The sequence below is a fragment of the Aquarana catesbeiana genome, linkage group LG05 (genome assembly GCF_042186555.1).
Source record: "Aquarana catesbeiana isolate 2022-GZ linkage group LG05, ASM4218655v1, whole genome shotgun sequence".
Classification (NCBI taxonomy): Eukaryota; Metazoa; Chordata; class Amphibia; order Anura; family Ranidae; genus Aquarana; species Aquarana catesbeiana.
The window spans coordinates 47135691-47154627 of NC_133328.1; positions in this window are offsets into that span (position 1 = coordinate 47135691).

An 18937-nucleotide genomic window follows, 5' to 3' on the forward strand; every position below is an offset into this window, starting at 1 on the left:
CACAGAAGAGATAATGAATTATGTTTTGATTCACCACACATTTATATTTGTGATTATATGTTTGTTTTGGTCTCTGACACAGGGGATCAAACACACGTCACTTTGTTTACACAGGGGTATTTAGACTTTTGCACCCTCCACTCCAGAGGGTGTAATACACCAGTCTGCTTTGTATTTTCTTGTGCCCATTATATCAGGAGCATATATTATTTATTTGTGTAGGAGGCAGAGGGTGTAACACACTTAAACCACTTTTGACACCACAGATTAAAGTTTAAAACTTTGACGCTTGGCTATCATAATAATTTTTAGGTAGATTCAAACTACCCCTTGCTTCCTTGATTTCATAAAAGGCAGAGGGTGTAGCACAACTCCTCAGTCTTCACTGATTAAAGGTTGTTTCACACTTTATATTGTTTTCTTGCATGAAACTTTTACTACAAATTTTTGTTTGGGTTTTGGTGGCAGGCCAAGTCTCCAATAAGTTTTCATTACTTCTTGGCTCCCAACTGTCATATCTTTTATTCATTTATTTTAATGAAGAGGATTAGCGCCATACCTACACCTTTCCAATTCTAGTTTATACTCTGTAGCTCCTGCTGGTTTTTGCTTCTTTATTTTCAATAGATTTTATTGAAGGAAATTGCACTACAGGATATAACAATGACGATAATACATTTTCATATATTGTTTGGCATAAACAATGTTGCCTAGGCGTTGTTTACATGGATGGATTGTAGAACCGGAGTAATAATAAACAAAATTATATGAGAAGAACTTCCACGCAGAGATAACTGGATGGATCATCTGTGGAGGATCCCTAAAACTACAAGGTGGAAAAAAAAAAAAAGGAGGGGGAGAATAAGGAAGGGTGGGGGGGGGCGTATCCCAACTATACTGTAGGAAGACACTAGGACTGTGACTAAAGTCATGAGCTGAGTGCTCTCGATTGGGATGACTATGACTAAGTTCTCCTTGTAGTGCGAAACGCGTAAGCTTTGTTCCACTTTGCTGTGACCTGTATTTTGGATGACACCTTATTGAATAAAGGCAAATATTTTTGGTGTGCGGCTGTCCAGAATTCTTTGATGTCTAGCTCTCGATTGGGATGCCGATGATTGGGATACCAGTGAGGCAGGAGAGTGATCAAGCTGAATGACATTGAGGACCTCAAGTCCCACTAGTTGCGAGTTAGTTGTCGGAAGTGTCCTCTTTCCGGGAGGTGTAGGGAGAGCCCCATAGTATGAGAATGAATTTTAAAATTATCGAGTTCCTCTTGAGATAGTGTTGATGTCATGAAGGCCTGCCATCTGGAGTAGAGATGTTTGCTGGAGGCTGTGTGTTTGAAGTCGGTGTTGAGTTTGTCTTTGTGTAATAAGCGCAAAAGCTCCCGCTTGACCTGCGAGATCTTTGGACAGCAGGGGGAAGTCCAATTTTTTAAAATGGATCTTCAGGCGAATAGGAGACAGAGCAGGATCCAGTCTTTATGTGGTGGGTAGGCGTTAGGGGACCATGTTAGTAGTCGTTTGTCCCAATACCCAAAGATGAGGAGCAGGGGGTCTTTTCAGCAGGGTTATGCCATATAGGAAAGATATGACTTAGTTCCAAAAGGTGGAGATGTAAGTGCATGCCCAGAAACGGTGAGTTAAGGAAGGCCTTGCCTGATGGCATAAGGGGCAGGTGGCCGAGTCCTGGTTGTTCTTTTCTGAGAGAAAGGGTCACGATGAAGAATTTTCAGTTGGGTTTCTCTCCAAGATTCGTTTGGGATCAGTTGTAGGATTTTGTTGTAGCCTAGAAGTTTATCTACTATATCTGTGTCAGGAAAGTCATTGCCCCAATTTGCTGCTGATGAGGATGCCATCATGGAGTGATCTTTTGCAGGAGAGATTTGTAGATGTCATAAATAGTATAGGAGCCTTCTTAGAGCAGATGATCTGTAATAATCGCTCTAAATCTTTTGCCTTCCTCTCTGCATGAGTTGCGGATGAAGCTGACACATTGCCCAAAGTGGAAAGCATGTGACTGGAGAAGGGAGAATGTTTCAGCAATGACTGAAGGTGTGGGGCTGCCCCGTTTCCACCTCGCAAAGGGTAGTGAATTTGGCAAGGCCTTTTTGTTGCCAAAAAGAGAAGGGTTTGTGCTCCATCCCCAGTGGGAAGTTTGGGTCGCTACTTCTCTCCAGGCTATGGCAGTGTCCCCTAAGAGTCGATTGTGTTGTATGGTTGAGGGAATAGATTTCCACTTGCAGTGAAGAAGGGCTACCAAGGAGAAAGGGTGGGCCATCAGTGATTCAATGGGGTAGTTTGAATAGCGGGAGGATTGTGATATCCAATCTAGGCCTATTCGGAGAAGACATGCTAGGTTGTACGCTCTGACATTAGGAAGACTAATACCCCCTTCGTGCCTGGGAAGATATAATTTCTTATCGTACATCACGGGACACAGAGCCATAGTAGTTACTATGTGGGTTATAGGCCACCTTCAGGTGATGGACACTGGCACGCCCTAAGACAAAAAGTCCACTCCCTATATAACCCCTCCCACTACTGGGAGTACCTCAGTTTTTTCGCCAGTGTCTAAGGTGTTGTTTACCAGTAAAGATGTGCTGTGCTGAGCTCCACTGGAGCAATCCTTGCTGGGGCTAGACATGCAGCTGGATCCATTCAAAGTGTCTTTTAGGCCGAATTGAATGGTACCCGGGCCTCGTGTCCGAAGAAATTAGGTTTTGCCTGTAAACGCTTCTCTTTTTAGAGAGCTGGACCCCGGGATCCAGTACTTTTGGTATTAAGGCCATAAAATTTTACTGGCGGTGGTGCTATTACAGGCCCAGGATTGGGGGTTCCCCGAGGGTCCCCAGCTCCTGAAGGTTTGTTAACAGAACCCACCGTGAAGGATGAAGATTGGGTCTGTTGGTTTTACCACAGAAAACCCTGCGGCAGGAAAGGTAAGTGGAGTGTTCTAAGAAATTTTAGAATTTTCTTATGAATGTCTCCTTTAAATTAGTGAATGTAGTCACGCCTATGTGTCACCACTGGGGGCTGTATAGAGCACATACCTTCGCATGCTTCCTCAAAGAGCTCACACTGTGTCCAGAACAGCAGACTTCCTTTCCTCCAGCCAGCAGCAGACCTCCGGTAAGTCGGGGGGGGGGGGGGTTCCTCCTCACCAGACACCCCCCACCTGTGCTGTTTTCTCCCCCTCTTCACGAGGAAGAGCGTCAGGAGAAAAATGGGGGAAAAAAAAAAAAGGAGAAAAGACGTTCGCGGCCCTATTTGGTGACTTCAGGCTCTCTCCTCGCCATTTTTCCCCCTCTCAGTGATCCCAAAGGATCAGAAGCTCGTGCGGGAAAACGTGTTTTTTTTTTTTTTTTTTTTTTTTTTTAAAAAGAGAGGAAGGGGGCCTTAGGCGGAGGAGGCGGGGCTTAGCCCATCGTTGGCGTCCTCCAATGTCCAGCGCAGGATTGTGCATTTTAAAAGCACTATGTTTACTGCTGCAAGTTGTGGAGTGACACAAGAGCAAGAGGGGTATGAAAGAGGTTTGATGACACAGGCATTCCTTTTGACACATTTACTATTGCATCAGGCTGAGCATTAATAGCAGTGGCAGGGCTGGACTATTGCTCAAGCAGTGGATGCGTTCCTTCTGGTAGTACCTCTGCTTTGTGCATCGGGCTATGGTCGGAAGGGGGGGATAAAAACACCTCAAAAAAGGGCTCTAGAAAGACTTCTACAGCCACTAGGAAGCCTAAAATCATCTAAAAAAAAATGTCTTCCTCCCCTGAGAGTGATATGGCTGGTCAGAGTGAGCCATCAGGGACGTCGGGTGTTGCAGCTGCTTCTAGCACTGCAGCCTCTGTATATATTCCTGAAGAGTTTTTTCCTCAACCATTTTAGGCTTAGAACAAAAAATTGATGCCTTAATCGCATCCCAGAGTGGGACTAAGCGCAACAGGTCCCCGTCCATTACCCAGGACCCTCAAACTGAGGAACAGGGGGTGAGAGATTGCGCTTTTCTCTCAGGGAACCAGGAAGAGGCTGATGACTCCTCTTCTGAAGAGTCTAATACGGATGGATTGGTTCACAAGAAAGGTTGGTACAATCGCTCACTGAATTGGTCCGCTCCACATTTTTGCTGCCAGTAGCGGAGTCAGTCGATTAGCCCACTTCTTGCTTGGGTTCACTAAAGCCTCCCCAACCTATTCATGCTTTTCCTATCCATTCATTGCTGAAAAAGCTTATGTATTCTGAGTGGGAGCACCCAGATAAAAACTTTTTTGGAGGAAAAAAACTGTTTAACACTTCCCTATGGAGGAAGAGTTTAATAAAAAAAAAATATGAGGGATTCCAGCAATTGACGCTGCTATATCCTCTGTGAACAAGAACTTGACTTGTGCTGTAGACAATGCTCAAATGCTGAAGGATCCAACAGATAAGAAGTTGGAATTCCTATTTAAAAACAATATTTCTCTGGCAGGTTCAGTGGTTCAGCCTGCGCTGGCAGCGATCGGGGTATGTCAGTCCTTAAAAAAACAGTTTAAAGAAGTGCTCAAGATTATTCCTGATAAGCAGGATATCAGAGGCATTATGTTTTACAGTAGACACTATGAAAGATTCTATTCTCCAAACCTCACGGCTTATGGTCGGGCTGGTACAAGTGCGTAGAGTTCTATGGTTGAAAAATTGGTCAGCCGAAGCAGCATGCAAAAAGCTCTTGGCCAGTTTTCCATTTCATGGTGAACGGTTGTTTGGAGACGATATGGATAAATACATCCAAAGAATTTCTAATGGGAAAAGTTCCCTTTTACCAGTTAAAAAGAAGTTTAAGCGTTTTTATTTTAAACAAGCTTCTTCTCCAGTGCCAGGAGCATCTGCGTTCAGGCAGTTGCAATGACCTCCACCGTCAAATTCAAGAGGTAAATCTCAGGGTCAACCCCAGGGTCAAAAGAAACCCTGGGGGAGGAAACCTGCTAAACAAAATACTAAAACCTCCTTATGAAGAGGCGCCCCCGCTCGCTCGAGTGGGGGTGAAGACTTCTGCAGTTCTCAAGAGTCTGGCAGGAACAGTGTCGAGACAGATGGGTGGCTTCCTCAATATCTCTAGATTACAGACTAGAGTTCCCGTCTCCTCGTTTTCTCAGATTAAACGTTCCCAGAGATCCAGAAAAAAAAAGGAAGTCTCTCTTTCTGGCTTTGGATCATCTCTTGTCTCAAAAAGTGATATCGGTGGTCCCCATGGAAGAGCGAGGGTTAGGGTTTTATTCAAACCTTTTTACGGTACCAAAACCAAACGGGGAGTCAGACCCATTTTAGATCTCAAAGATCAATACCGTTTTTGAATATCCGCTCTTTTCGCATGGAGTCAATCGGATCAGTGGTCTCCATTCTACAAAGGTGGAGAACTGCTAACGTCAATCGACATCAAGGATGCTTATCTACATGTACCTATTTTTCCCGCTCACCAGAAATATCTACGCTTCGAGATAGAAAATCTTCATTTTCAGTTTGCAGCTCTGCCTTTCGGTCTAGCTACTGCACCTTGAGTGTTTACAAAGGTTCTGGCTCCCCTCCCAGATTAAGGGCTCAGGGTAGAATGATTCTGGCTCATTTAGATGATCTACTCGATAGATCAGTCAGTAGCCCGCTTAAACCAGAGTTTGGTCAGCACAGTCAGCTACCTGGAATACCTAGGTTGGATTCTCAACCTAGAGAAATCCTCCTTAAAACCCGATAGATAAAAGGGGAAAGTTCGTCAAAGCCTCAGTTGGTGGTTGATATCCAAGAATCTTCAGAAAAGAAAAAGGTCCTTCCTACCAGTTACCTGGAAGGTGGTGACAACAGATGCCAGCCTTCTGGGCTGGGGAGCAGTCCTGAAAGAAGCATCTGTCTAAGGAAAATGGTCAAACGGAAATGACCTTGCCCATCAATATTCTAGAAATTCGGGCAGCACGCCTGGCCCTGAAGGCCTAGACGCTCAGATTATGGGATTGTCCTGTCAGGATCCAATCCGACAATGCCACAACAGTGGTCTATATCAATCACCAAGGGGGCACGAGAAGTCATGCGGCTCAGAGAGAGGTGAATCATATCCTATCCTGGGCAGAAGACAACATTCCTTGCCTATCGGCAGTCTTCATTCCGGGAATAGGGAATTGGCAGGCGGACTACTTGAGTCGCCAACAGTTGTGCCTGGGAGAATGGTCTCTTCACCCCGACATCTTTCTGTCAATATGTCAAAGATGGGGAATTCCGGATGTAGATCTGTTTGCGTCCAGGTTCAACAGAGAGATCAACAACTTTGTGTCGAGGACAAAGGATCCGCTGGCATGCGGAACAGATGCCTTGGTTTGTCCGTGGGATCAGTTTTCACTGATCTATGCTTTCCCTCCTGTTCTGCTGCTTCCGCTCCTTCTTCGCAGGATCAAGCAGGAAGAGAAGGAGGTGATTCTTGTGGTCCAGGAGATCTTGGTATGCAGAGATCGTAAAGATGGCGGTAGAGGACCCATGGATCCTACCACCGCGGCCAGACCTTCTCTTGCAAGGTCCGGTATTCCATCCTACCTTACAAACGCTAAATTTAACGGTTTGGCTATTCAGACCCACATTCTGAAAGAACGTGGGCTGTCAGGTTCAGTAGTATCTACTTTGGTTAATGCTAGGAAGCCGGCCTCCAGAGTCATATATTATAGAGCAGGGATATGCAATTAGCGGACCTCCAGCTGTTGCAAACCACAAGTCCCATCATGCCTCTGCCTCTGGGTCTCATGCCTATGGCTGTCAGAGTTTTACTATGCCTCATGGGACTTGTAGTTCTGCAACAGCTGGAGGTCCACTAATTGCATATCCCTGTTATAGAGTCTGGAAGGCATATGTCTCCTGGTGTGAATCCAGGGGTTGGCACCCCGGGAAATGTGTCATAGGTAGGATCCTTGAATTTCTACAGATGGGATTAGAAATGTATGTGGCCTTGAGTACTATCCAAGGCCAGGTGCCGTGTTTTTTCAATGACCACTTGCGTCACACTCTCTGGTTCATAGGTTTATTCAAAAGGTAACGCAGATTAATCCCCTGGTTAGGTCAACCCTGAACCCTTGGGACTTGAATTTAAACCTGTCGGCATTACAGAAACAGCCTTTTGAGCAGATACGAGATAGTCCCTCGGTCCTTTTGATAAGGAAATTTAGGGTTTTTTTGGGTTGCCATATTTTCGGCAAGAAGAGTATCAGGGTTGGCTGCTCTTTCTTGTAAAGAGCCATATTTTATTATTCAGAAGGATAAGGTTGTATTGCGTCCTCATACTAATTTCCTACTGAAGGTAGTGTCAGGTTTTCATTTAAACCAGGATATTGTTCTGCCTTTATTTTTTCCAGAACCTCGTTCTGCAGAAGAGGTCACTACATTCTCTTGATGTGGTGAGAGCAGGCAAGTTCTATTTGAAGGTCAGATTCATAAAACAGATGTTTTGTTTGTGTTGCCAGAAGGTCCTAAGAGAGGAGAGGCAGTGTCGAAATCTTCTATCCCTAAATGGATTTGTCAAGTGATTGTTCAAGCTTATGGTTTAAAGGAGGAAAATTCCACCGTTTCATATTAAAGTGCACTCCACCAGGGCTGTTAGTGCTTCCTGGGCAGTGTATAACCAAGCCTCCATGGCTCTAATCTGCAAGGCTACAACTTGGTCTTCAGTCCATACATTTACCAGGTTCTATCAAATAGATGTAAAAGGTCATGAGGATATCGCTTTGGGCGCAGTCTACTTCAGGGTGCAGTATAAGTCCTCTAGTTTCTTAGTGCCCTACTTTTGTTGTTTGTCTCCCTTCCTTCAGTTGGCATTACTATGGGACATCCCACATTACAGCTTACTTGTAAAATCCTTTTCTTTGAAGTACATCACGGGAAAGAGGTCCCTCCCTTCTTTTTGGTATACACTTGTATTGCTTTGTTACAAAACTGAGGTACTCCCAGTAGTGAGAGGGGTTATATAGGGAGTGGACTTCTTGTCTTAGGGCGTGCCAGTGTTCATCACCTGAAGGTGGCCTATAACCCACGTAGTAACTACTATGGCTCTGTGTCCCATGATGTACTTCAAAGAAAAGGATTTTACAGGTAAGCTGTTTTAAAAATCCTATTTTTGCAAATCAATGCGAGGTCACTTATTCTGCCAGATAAATTTAGAGATAGCTTTGTTTAACATATGAATATCCTTGTGTTTCAAGAGTAGTGGGATTGTTTGCAGCAGGTACAATAAGCGTGCAAAACTGACCATTTTTACTAAGTGGCAACTTAGAGGCAGCGAGAGAGGCAGATCCATCCAGTTTCCCAATTATTGGGATATCTTTTGGACCAGAGGGGGGTAATTAAGGTGGTATATAGAAGATGGCAGTTTCCCCATTTTGATGCCTAAGTAGGTTATGTGTAAAGAGGAAACCATCAAACTAGACCTTGAAAGAAAAGAAAAAAAAAAAAAAAAAAAAAAAAAAGGTACCCACAAAGGAAAAGTGGGACTTTAACGGCAACATCGATATATAAAAAAACAATTTATGCATACAAACTACCATATACAAAAACAGCAAAAATCATAAAGAATATACAAAATATAGAAACTTTAAAAGCAATAGTATGATATGATAGTGATGCTTGGAAGGTCTTCAGCACAGCCCTATGCGTTTTGGGACTTGACAGGCCGTCCCTTCATCATCCCAATGAATACGTTCTTGTAGCGGTAAGTATAGGAGCAGGGGTCCTCGAACCATCCAGCAGTATACCGTCCAGTACAATGACCAAATTTAGAGATAGCTTTGTTTAACATATGAATAAAAGTCCAAATGCAGCGCTAAAATAAAATAAATGTCCAAATAATGATAATAGTCCATAGAACTCAATCAGCAATAAAAGATGATGTGAAACCTCCACCAAGCTTCAGTGTGTAAAAGGAAAGCACACCACACCCACGTGCTAACAGTCTGCTTACCAGAAAGATATAAAAAATAGGCGATGTACTCATATATTGCAGAGGGTCAGCAGCAAATCCAAATGGCACACTCCATCATGGGCAGGCACAGCATGGAAACAATCAGGTCACCACATATCAGAAAGCTCAGGACTCGTATTAACGATGGACAGGTTGGTGCAGTCATCAGCAGGAACAAACCAGCAAACAGAAAGCAACAAATAGTGAAGCCCGTAAGGTAAAACAGTAGTAGTTTATTGTAGTCTACTTACAGGTATGAAGTAAAAATCATCACAGAAAACAGGAACAATCCGCGGTTCTCAGCGTACTTGCATTGACCAGCCTGACATGTTTCATCCTATGTGGATATCATCAGAGGCGTGACGCCTCTGATGATATCCACATAGGATGAAACATGTCAGGCTGGTCAATGCAAGTACGCTGAGAACCGCGGATTGTTCCTGTTTTCTGTGATGATTTTTACTTCATACCTGTAAGTAGACTACAATAAACTACTACTGTTTTACCTTACGGGCTTCACTATTTGTTGCTTTCTGTTTGCTGGTTTGTTCCTGCTGATGACTGCACCAACCTGTCCATCGTTAATACGAGTCCTGAGCTTTCTGATATGTGGTGACCTGATTGTTTCCATGCTGTGCCTGCCCATGATGGAGTGTGCCATTTGGATTTGCTGCTGACCCTCTGCAATATATGAGTACATCGCCTATTTTTTATATCTTTCTGGTAAGCAGACTGTTAGCACGTGGGTGTGGTGTGCTTTCCTTTTACACACTGAAGCTTGGTGGAGGTTTCACATCATCTTTTATTGCTGATTGAGTTCTATGGACTATTATCATTATTTGGACATTTATTTTATTTTAGCGCTGCATTTGGACTTTTATACTTATGTTTGATGCAATCTACAAACTATGCTAGCTGCTTTTTGTGTTCTTTTCAGTTAGCGCAGATATTTACTTGCTTTTTCACTGCATAACATATGAATATCCTTGTGTTTCAGGAGTAGTGGGATTGTTTGAAGCGGGTACAATAAGCGTGCAAAACTGACCATTTTTACTAAGTGGCATCTTCCCAGGAGCGAGAGAGGCAGAGCCATCCAGTTTCCCAATTCTTGGGATATTTTTTGGACCAGAGGGGGGTGATTAAGGTGGTATACAGAAGATAGCAGTTTCCCCATTGTGATGCCTAAGTAGGTTGTGTGATTTGGCTACTGTGAAAGGTGAAGGCCCAAGGAGGATTTCACTGTTATTATAGTTAATGCGGAGACCCGAACAAAGTTTAAATTCATCAAATATTGTTTTAATAGTGGACATGTCAGAGGAGGGATTGGCTGAGAACATCATCGGCAAAGAATGAGGTGCATAGTTCATGTTCACCAATAAACATGAACTGTGCAAGTCTTTCCATGCTTCCTCCATGTATGATTGGAAATCAGAGTTGTTGTGGAAAACGCCATATTCTGGGAATAGGATGTAGGTCAGGGTTGTCAAGAGTTGCTGAAATTGAGGCGTGGTCTGATATGGCTATGTCATGAATATCTGCTCCAGATATCATTGGGACAAGGGTGTCAGTACAGAAAAGGTAATTGATTCTGGTGAAGATGTTATATGGATTAGAGTAGAAAGTGAATTCCCTGTCCGCTGGGTGTAAGTCACCAGATGTCGTAAAAATGGAGAGAGTCCATTGTGGATGTGAAGTGCATAAAGTCAGAAGTTTTGGGCAGTTCACGAGGGCATTTGGGTGTGGATCTGTCATCTGTAGGGTGGTGTTGAAGTCACCCCCAACTATATGAGGGACGTGCGGGGTGTTTAGTAACCTAGTGGAGATCTCGCCAAAGAATTGTTTACCGGGGCTATTGGGGGCACAAATATTGGATATCATGAGATGGCTGATCCCTAAGCGGATATGTGCAGTGAGGAAACGATCCTTGCTGTCGGGCTCTACAGACATGACTTCACAAGGGAGGTTTGTGAATCAAGATGAGAACCCCCGGCTTTACATCCAACTGTATCGGATCCCAGAACAGTGCTTACCCAGAGCTTTCTCAAGTGATGAAAGTCGGGGGACGATAGGTGGGTCTCCTGAAGTAGGGCAATGTCGGTTTTAAGTCTCTTAAGATGGTGAAGGATTTTAAATCTCTTGCTGGGGGACCTAAGACCTTTTACATACAAAGAGGTGATTTTCATGGGGGGGGTTTGGGCTGGTATTACGGTTGTATTGGGTTCTGACCTGAAGGGAGATACTATTACTTTAGTGCATAAATGATGCGGTTTTCATATGAAAGTCAACTGCTACCTGAGTGTCTGGTGTTTGACGAGTGGTATAGGGTAGAGGTAAGTGAAGTGGGAGAGGATTTGGAGGAGTAAATGCACGAAATAAACAATAGCACAAAACATTGAAAAGAATTTAGCTTTTTTTCCCACATTGATTCACTGTATAGGCCAGCTCTCAGTACTGACCTGAATGATGCAGCGGAGGCTTGCCTAAAAAAACGCCAATGATTTCTTTCGCAGCAAGCTCGGGTTGTGTATAAGGGAGGGAGGTAGGTAGCTGTATGCAGTAAGGCCATAGAGGACATTTCAGAGAAAAGGAGATTAATATTAAAGACAACAAATAATACCAAGGCCTGCCAGTTTGTTGGAGGCTATAAAAAACAGAGGAGAATGTTAGTGTAGGTGGAAAGCAACCTGGGGATAACCTACAAGGAAGCTTACATGCGCCCGTTAGTAGTCGGAGCGGGTTTTCCATCTTTCCCAAATCAACAAGGACTAGATCGATGGTCAGATCCAGAGTATCCAAGACACTTTGGAGAGTCTTTGCGTGGGCTTCTTTGGTCTAGAGAACGAGTATTCGGGGCAATTTTGGATGAGGAGTTGGAGTGCGAATCTGCGTGTAGTGTACACAGGAAGACTTCCGCTTCAGAAGGATCCTGGAAGGAGAGCTGGTCCACGTTGGGGGCTTTAAAGATGGAGAATTGCAGGGAAAGCTAAAGTGAATTTCGCTTGTCGCTGGTCGAGTTCCGTGCAAATGTGTTGGAAGGCTTTCTTTTTTTGGAAGCTCAAATGGAGTAGTCCGCAAAATCAGAACCTTGATTCCAGCTATTTGAAGGGATCTGGACTGCCTGAATTTTTGCAGTATGGTGGCTTTGTATGAGTAATTTAAGTATTTAGCGATGATCAGGTGAGGAGTCTTGCGTTCGGTGGCGAATGCTCCCATGCGGTGGGCACGTTCTAGTGTGCCAGCAAGGCCTAAAGCTTCTGGGATGTGTTTGGCGCATAATTGATGCTTGGAGAGATTCTGGGATGCCCACAAAGAGCAGATTACTTCAAAAGCTAGACGATTTGGAAAATAGATCCAGAAGGAGTACATATTGGTTTGTTTTGTCCCGTGCCTGCTCCGTAGCTTGTGCCTGGTATAGTTCTTCTTCCATATTGAAGAGGCGGTGTTCTGCCTCGTTTAGCCTGGTTGTGTGTTCCCACAGTTGTTTTTTAATCTGCTTCAGCCCTGCATTCACTGCCTTCTCCACTGAGGCAGCCATCATGGGGGTCAAAAGTGCTGCCTGAGCTATGCGCTCTGTACTGTTGTCTCCTTGGTGTGAGGAGGGAGAGGGTGTGCAGCCGCTTACTTCATTGTCTGGCACATCTGCCGCATGATCTGACAAGGTCAAGACCGGGGCCTCGATTTGCGGCTGGGCCGTCTGCATTCGCGGGCCGGTTTTCTCTACGAAACGATCCATGGGTAGCGGGGGGGGTCACCCAAGGGGGCTGCGGGCAGCGGTGGAGGGTCAGGCAGGTTTGAGGGTCTCGTGCTGAGGGAGCTGATGAGACAGCTACTCCATGCGACGCCGGAAGTAGTGGATTTTGCTTCTAATCCCCTTGTGGAGGGAGATTTTATGGTTACGCAAAATATCACGTTGCTATAATCTTTTTACATGGACTATAAACTGAAGGACTTATGAATAAATGGTTGTGGAACAAATCATCCAAGTTTGCATTGTTTCTTATGGGGAAATTTGTTTTGATATAAGAGTGCTTTGGATTACAAGTATGTTTCCAGAATGAATTATGCTCACCATCCAAGGTTGTTACTGTATATGACATGGCATTTTGCTGCATGTCTAAAATAGACCATCAGTGTATTCACAATTTCCAAGCCAATGCAAGTGAAATACCCATTTAAGCCTAGGTTCACATTGGAGCAATTTGTCGTCATGCGATTTGATCTCTCAAATCGCATGACAAGTCGCAGCCTAGTGGAGGCAATGACACTGTTCCAATTGGTGCAACATCGACTTTGCGGCGCTGCACCGATTTGCCAATTTCAGGTGCGACTTCAAAAGACATCTGTGTAGCTTCATGTAGCACCTGAAATCATGCTGACCTTGCTACTTTGAAATCGCGCTACTTCAAGTGAAATGGGTGCGATTTCAAAGTAGCATCAATGCGAACCAGGGCTAAGATGTATTTTATTGCAGCAGATTACCATACCTCCCAACTTTCTGAGATGGACATGAGGAACACCTATTAGCAAACGTATGTAGGCATATACATATATATACACACACACACAGTATCTCACAAAAGTGAGTACACCCTTCACATCTTTGTAAATACTTTATTATATCTTTTCACGTGACAACACTGAAGAAATGGCACTTTACTACAATGTAAAGTAGTGAGTGTACAGCTTGTATAACATTGTAAATTTGCTGCCCCCTCAATATAAAACTCACACAGCCATTAATGTCTAAACCGCTGGCAACAAAAGGGAGTATACCCCTAAGTGAAAATGTCCTAATTGGGCCCAAAGTGTCAATATTTTGTGTGGCCACCATTATTTTCCAGCACTGCCTTAACCCTCTTGGGCATGGAGTTCACCAGAGCTTCACAGATTGCCACTGGAGTCCTCTTCCACTCCTCCATGACGACATCACAAAGCTGGTGGATGTTCGAGACCTTGCGCTCCTCCACCTTCCGTTTGAGGATGCCCCACAGCTCAATAGCGTTTAGGTCTGGAGACATGCTTGGCCAGTCCATCACCTTTACCCTCAGCTTTTTTTTTTTTCAGCACGGCAGTGATCATCTTGGAGGTGTGTTTGGGGTCGTTAACATGTTGGAATACTGCCCTGCGGACCAATCGCCGAAGGGAGGGGATCATGCTCTGCTTCAGTATGTCACAGACATTACACGTTGGCATTCAACGTGTAGCTCTCCAGTGCTGGCAGCACTCATGCAGCCCCAGACCATGTTACTCCCACCACTATACTTGACTGTAGGCAAGACACACTTGTCTTTGTACTCCTCACCTGGTTGCCGCCACACACGCTTGACACCATCTGAACCTAATAAGTTTATCTTGGTTTCACCAGACCACAGGACATGGTTCCAGTAATCCATGTCCATAGTCTGCTTGTTTTCAGCAAACTGTTTGTGGGCTCTCTTGTGCATCATCTTTAGAAAAGGCTTCCTTCTGGGATGACAGCCATGCAGACCAATTTGATACAGTGTGTGGCGTATGGTCTGAGCACTGACAGGCTGACCCCCCCCTTTCAACCTCTGCAGCAATGCTGACAGCACTCATACATCTATTTCCCAAAGACAACCTCTGGATATGACACAGAGCATGTGCACTCAACTTCTTTGGTTGACTATGGCAAGACCTGTTCGAAGTGGAACCTGTCCCGTTAAACCCCTGTATGGTCTTGACATCATGCTGCAGGTCAGTTTCAGGGTCTTGGCAATCTTCTTATAGCCTAGGCCATCTTTATGTAGAGCAACAATTCTTTTTTTCAGATCCTCAGAGAGTTCTTTGCCATGTTGAACTTCCAGTGACCAGTATGAAAGTGATAACACCAAATGTAACACACCTGCTCCCCATTCACACCTGAGACCTTGTAACTCTAACGAGTCACATGACACCAGGGAGGGAAAATGGCTAGTTGGGCCCAATTTGGACATTTTCACTTAGGGGTGTACTCACTTTTGTTGCCAGCCATTTAGACATTAATGGCTGTTTTTTGGAGTTATTTGAGGGGACAGCAAAGTCACACTTATACAAGCTGTACACTCACTACTTTACATTTTAGCATTGCTTTAGTGTTGTCACATGAAAAGATAAAATAATTACAAAATGTGAGGGGTGTACTCGCTTTTGTAAAAACACACACATCCCTATCCCTTTATACTAGATTTTGGAATTTACAGATGCAGCGTTTTAGAAATTGGATGAAAGGTTTAGTATTGTAAAACACTTTTGAAGTATACAAAATGCACTATTTATCTAAAGTCAGACCAAAAACGAGGAGGGAAGAGGGGCTTTGTTAAAAACGAGGGACAGTTTCTCGAAATCAGGGAGCTATGGGATTACATCCACACCCCAGGGCTGCTAAGAAAGAATCAAGTTTAAAAAAAAAAAAAAAAAAAAAAAAACACCCCTGTGCTCTTCTCCCCAGAGGACAGCTCACAGCAGAATTGCATGGTTATATTTACTTCTTTCCTTTTCAAAAAGGTATCCAGGAAACGGTTTTACTAGAGCAAACATGTGCCTAATAATTAATAGCTCTGCTCGAACAGAAAAACTGGATTTCATTTACAAATGCCAAAGTCACAACTAAGCAAAGAAACAAGTCCAAAACTCAGCAATAAACTAGAAAATGCATTTCCTGGGGAAAATGCGTGGGAATGCCGAATTGCTAAAACGGCTCCCATCAAAACTGCCCCATCAGAATTGCCACCATCAAAACTGCCCCCATCATATTCCTCTATTATAAATCAGTACATGGTGTGTCTGTCCCCTCCCCCAGGCTCTGTAATCAGAGCTGAGATGCTCCAGCCACCTCCCATCACTGTGTATAACAGAAGCTTTGGTAACCATGGCAACAAAAGCAGCCCAGTACACTCTGTTTAATCAATAAAATTTCCTGAAGAAGATTAAGGATTTGAAGCATGCTCTCACGACTTCAATGTAAAAAAAAAAAAAAAAAAAAACACAACACACACCACACCCCCCCAAAGAACCCTTTTTGAAAAGTAGACAGTCCAAGGTATTTAGTAAGAGGCATGGCAAGTTTAAACACAATTGTCATAAGTTATTTCTCACACACACACACAGCATATGCATACTTCCAATTACACCCCGAAATACATTCCGCTACTCCTCCAGAGTATGGAGATACCACATGTGAGACTTTTACACGGCCTGGCCACAGAGAGGTCCAACATTGTAGTACCTTCAGGCATTCTAGGAGCGTAAATTAGACATCTCATTTTATGCCTACCTATCACACTTTTGAAGGCCCTGGAGCACCAGTACAGTGGAGTTACCCACAAAATGACCCCATTTTGGAAAGCAAACACCCCAAGGTATATTCTGAGGCATGGGCTGCAGATGGGTACTCTGATGGGCTGGAAAGGTCCTCTTTATTACTGGGGGGAGCAATCAGTGTGTGTTGGTGTGCACTGTAAGTGTTAACGAGCTGTTACCGCAATCTCCTCCTCACTGTGTGGGTGTGGAGGACAACCCTGTAACAGCTTGTTACCACAGCTTGTTTACATTCTGCAAATGGCTCTTTACCATGTGGCCGGCTGTATCCAATCACAGCCAGTCACAAGCACGGCACCCGTGCGTGTCCCTAGGGGCAGGCAGAGCAATTGGGGATGAGGCTTGTCACCATGACACAGCCCATCCACAATCGCGGTAAAGAGCCAATGAAATTGGCTTTTTACCATGTGACCGGCTATGTCCAATTTCATTGGCTCTTTACAGCGATCATGGATGAGCTGTGTCAGGGTGACAAGCCTCATCTGCGATCGCCGCTCTGCCCACCCCTAGGGGCGCGCACGGGGTCAGTGCATGTGACCGGCTGTGTCCAATCACAATGGTAAAGAGCCATTTTTATTGGCTTCTTTCACTGATCTGGGATGGGTTGTGTACCGAGTGACACGCCTCACCCCCGATCGCTACGCTGTGGGACCTGCAGGAGTGGTGATAATGGGAGTACGTCCTATGACACCCGCCCAGGATGGGAAAGTGTTCCTACTGGTGTCATTTTACTATGGCCGGTATGGAAGTGGTTAAAGTAAAACTGCTTTGATCATGTAAGACCAAGTAATAGATTCACTTTAACCCCCCACCCCCCCAGCACCAATACCCCTTTACATTTGATCCCACTAGTACAGACTCAAATGGAGTCTACATTCTAGAGGATTGCATTCAGGATTTTCATATCTGTAACAAAGGCTAAGGGCCCTTTCACATGGGCACCTCCGTTATATGGATTCTGCTTGCTCAGCAGGGGATCACTCCGCTTATTCCCGCTGAGCAGGCAGATGACATGTCCTTCTCCGCTCACAGTGAAGAGACTGACCCGTCAGAGCTCTCCTCTATGGGGAGATTGGATGAAAACGGACCGCCTGTCCATTTTCATCTGATCAACAGATGGAAAATAGGACCACCACCCGTCAAGATTTGGCAGACAGAATCGGATAGTAACAGGTGTCAGCCGACATCCGCCGCTCCATAGGGGTGAATGGAGGGTCCGATCAGGTCTGCCTGAAAAACCCGACTGGACAGCCCGTGTAAAGGGCCCTATGGGGGGGGGGGGGGAATTTATTATATATATATATATATATATATATATATATCTTTCACTGGTATGGAACCTTTTTGGGTCAGACCAAGACTGATAACATGAATAAGCATATATAGCTAAAATGAAAGATACAAATTTGATATGAAAAAGGATTTGCTGTGTGCTTAAGACAGTTGACTGTTTTATGGAATTTGCTTACCATTTTCAAAGAGGACTCGCCCATCATATTCATCACATTTAGGCCTCTTTTACATGAGTGCCAAATAGGGGTGCAATGGATCAAAAAACTAATGGTTCGGATTGTCGGATCAGGAGTCATGGTTGGGATCATTTTCGGATCAAAAAAAAAAAAAAAAACTCCAACTGTAATATCCACAACATCTCCCCCACTGTAATAATATCCACAATCTCCCCCACTGCTGTAATATCCACAGACTCCCCCACTGTATATATAGTATGAGTATAGGAATTAGGAAGGAAGACTAGTGTTGTTTAGTCTTACCTTACAGAATAGAAGCCGCCAAGCTGGCCAGATCAGATCCACGAGTTGAGGGGTGACCACATCAGCGCACACTGCCGCCGGGTGTACCAAGATGGCCGCCGCTCCAGAGCTAGGCCGAAGCCTTTCCTAAGGCCGAGGCAGCGGCACGCTCCGCGGAGCGCATGTGTGCCGATCCAAACGGTTCAACCTGTTCGGATCATGGATCGGTGACGATCCGTTGCACCCCTATTGCCAAACAAGTGGTTCTACCACTCCCTTCCCTGACAACCCACCTAAAAAAAAAAATTATGATAAAAGTCAGAGGAGGTTGGACATATGCCACAGCAGCAATGCTTTGTGTTGCGGCAAGTTTACGTGGCCTGTCAAACCTTGCTCACTGAAATCAATAGGGTCACACTGCAACGGAGTCAATTTTGAATGTTAAGTGCCACAGCTGCAAGCCAAATATTTGGCTCACGATTGTAGCAGGTTAGTTCCAGTCAAAAATCACTATTGGGCAAAAGAAAAAAAATAAAATAAAAAAGGCACTGTGGATTGCTTTGCAGAGTGTGCATGTTAAGTTAAGACTTACACATCAGATAGCATCACATATCCTGATAGCAGCGAGACTTACCATTGCCAATATGTGGAAATCCACAGAGCTCCTAACTTGTCAAATGTCATTATAAGACTAAACATTCAGGACCAATATGAATTGATGTTAGCATTCAAAAATTTCTCTATCACCATCCAAAAAAACTAAAATAATTAAATGGCAAGTTTGGATAAACAACCCAAGAGCTTCCAATTTCTTAAATAGCGATATATGATACACCAAGATATTGAATTTCTTATTAGACTCCTCTTAATTCCTAAAATTTTGAATATCTGGTGACCAGCTACCG